Below are 3,414 nucleotides of genomic sequence, written 5' to 3' on the forward strand. Positions count from 1 at the left end.
TTTGACGAAGAACTTGAAATCATACGCGCATTCTGATTGGTTTGTCGTATCTTCGCACATAACATTCATCGATAGGGGGACGAGCCTTCTTGCAGGTTACGGAAAAGGGCGAGTGGTGACGAATGGGCCGTGTGCATCACTTGGCAGCTATTAGAGTTTGCTTAAATTCAAGGGGCAAATAACTCATGCTTTCCCAGTGATGTCAACTAGGGTCAATGGAAGGCAATGGAAGTGGTACACTGGCCGTACTGTATATAAATAAGCCATGCAATCCTCAAAAAGAAGTATCAACTAGGACAAATATCTGTTTGATTGGCATTCTAGAGGTTGGTGATTTTTCTATCTGAAATGTATTTGTGGAATATGTCGATGTAAATCAGCCGGTTCATCTGACTGGTGTTCAGTTTAGGTCTACGTGTTAATAGTTCCCTGCATTGAATTTAAAGTGTCTGTGTGTTTAGGGTTACATGGTCGTCGTCTTAGATTAAGAATAAATAACCTGAGTAAATGTGTCCCCTTCTTTAAAACAGAATGTCCTTCAATACATGATATTCCTTTAGTCTTGTGTGATAGCACAGGAAGACACAGTGTGTAAATGTATAGAGATGTTTATTCAGTTTATTCACTTTATTCAGTGTTCATGTATCCGGGATATGTGTACATGATGATTTCATGAAGCGGTGGACACGCTGAATATGTATAGTTAATAACGGAGAGTTTGAGGCTCAGATTAATAAATATTGTTATCATTTTAGCTGCGTGTCTTTTGTGGTCATTATTTATGTCAGATGTCTAGGTTGACGCTATCGTAATTGCCATTTGTACATTCTTGTGTATTAAGGACTGAGTAAGGCAGGGTAACAACAAGTACCATCTTTTAAACGCTATGGCATGATGCGGCCGGGGTTCGAACCGCCGATCCTCCGCCCTCGGGCAGGCGCTCCATCCACTAGACCACGACATGTAAGTAATCGCACCTGGATGAAGTTAATGGTTGCCGACATCCACGAGCAACAATCAACGCCATAGGTGGACGGTGACATAAAATCAGCAGATTCTAGAACTATTCCTAAGTTAATGCACTACGTACAGACACGCACACACGCAAACGCACACACACAAGTAGAAGTAAGTACGTACACTCAAGCGCACAGAAGCGTTATCAGATTGATATAAAGTGCTTGCCTCACGTGGAGGCTCGGTGATGACCGATCATTGAGGTCAAGGCCATTCTAAAATCTGTCTGGAATATCGATCATCATGCGTATATAGCTTCTACAAACACGGGGATCAGTGCTACGATATGGAAACAAGAGATGTGTGACGTAATCATCACCTGATTGCACTGGTAGCAGCTGTACACACATCCCACTACACACATTCCACAATACAAAAACTATCCGGTGTCAGCATTGGGCGGAATCCATATTGGAGATGGATTTACTAGTTTCATTAGTTCACGTGACTTGAATATTACATGACACAATCTGGCGACAGGTGTTACCCTTACATAAATGTTGCGCTCGATAAAATATATCTACCAATCACGAAAAGGGCTTTTCTCAAAATCGGCCCTCATTTTGTTCAAACTGTATGTGGGTGATATACAGATTACAGAGGTACCGAACGCTTAGTCTCTGGAAATATATAATTTGACAGACACAAACAGCTCCATTTAAACTGAAAAGGTGTCCCATTGAAATGTGAGGTACAGAACCTGTGGAAAATCTATAGCTAAGGTATCAATTCTGGTTCTCTCAGCTTTTACCGTTACCTACATAATACTTTAATCGGAAAGCAGCGGAGTCGTCATATCCGAGATGGCCGTGAAACTGATGGTCGCCAAGTGCAGCGAGGTATTAGCATCGTTATCAGCCGAGTGGACCCGAATGAGCAACGTGGGTATACAGGTGTGATGAAAGAGCATTTTACGACTGCTTCACACAGTGGATATCCCAGCATGCATCATCCTGACATGCTTTTTCATTCAAGATAAGGTTTTTGGCCCCGCCGAACCAACGATGTGGAATACAGGAACCAAATTTAAGACCAGTCTTTTATATTCCCTCTGTGTTTGTTAACAAAGAATTTACCCAAAATAGCTACATGTGGGAAAGAGTGCAACTAAGATGACAATAGCTCCTGGGAAGTACAAACCCTGCAAGATGACAATAGGTCCCGTGAAGGAAAAATCCTACAAGATGACAACAGCTCATGTGAATGAAAAACCCTGCAAGATGACAATAGGTCTTGTGAGAGAAAAACCCTGCAAGATGACAACAGCTCCTGTGAATGAAAAACCCTGCAAGATGACAATAGGTCGTGTGAGAGAAAAACCCTGCAAGATGACAACAGCTCCTGTGAAGGAAAAACCCTGCAAGATGACAACAGCTCCTGTGAAGGACAAACCCTGCAAGAGGACAACAGGTCATGTGAAGGACAAACCCTGCAAGATGACAATAGCTCCTGTGAAGGAAAACCCTGCAAGATGACAATAGTTCCTGTGTAGGACAAACCCTGCAAGATGACAACAGCTCATGTGAAGGAAAAACCCTGCAAGTTGACAATAGGTCTTGTGAAAACCCTGTAAGATGACAACAGGTCACGTGAATGACAAACTCTGCAAGATGACAATAGGTCGTGTGAGAGAAAAACCCTGCAAGATGACAACAGCTCCTGTGAAGGAAAAACCCTGCAAGATGACAACAGGTCCTGTGAAGGACAAACCCTGCAAGATGACAATAGGTCATGTGTAGGACAAACCCTGCAAGATTACAATAGGTCCTGTAAAGGACAAACCCTGCAAGATGACAATAGTTCCTGTAAAGGACAAACCCTGCAAGATGACAACAGCTCCTGTGTAGGACAAACCCTGCAAGATGACAACAGTTCCTGTGTAGGACAAACCCTGCAAGAGGACAACAGGTCATGTGAAGGACAAACCCTGCAAGATGACAATAGCTCCTGTGGAGGAAAACCCTGCAAGATGACAATAGTTCCTGTGTAGGACAAACCGTGCAAGATGACAACAGCTCATGTGAAGGAAAAACCCTGCAAGTTGACAATAGGTCTTGTGAAAACCCTGTAAGATGACAACAGGTCACGTGAAGGACAAACTCTGCAAGATGACAATAGTTCCTGTAAAGGAAAAACCCTGCAAGATGACAATAGGTCCCGTGAAGAAAAACCCTGCAAGATGACAATAGTTCCTGTGAAGGAAAAACCCTGCAAGATGACAACAGGTCATGTGAAGGACAAAGCGTGCAAGATGACAACAGCTCATGTGAAGGAAAAACCCTGCAAGATGACAGCAGCTCCTGTGAAGGACAAACCCTGCAAGTCGACAATAACTCCTGTGAAGGAAAACCCCTGCAAGATAACAATAGGTACCGTGAAGGACAAACCCTGCAAGAT

The sequence above is a fragment of the Haliotis rufescens genome, unplaced genomic scaffold, assembly GCF_023055435.1.
Source record: "Haliotis rufescens isolate VD_foot unplaced genomic scaffold, xgHalRufe1.0.p SCAF_1, whole genome shotgun sequence".
Lineage (NCBI taxonomy): Eukaryota > Metazoa > Mollusca > Gastropoda > Lepetellida > Haliotidae > Haliotis > Haliotis rufescens.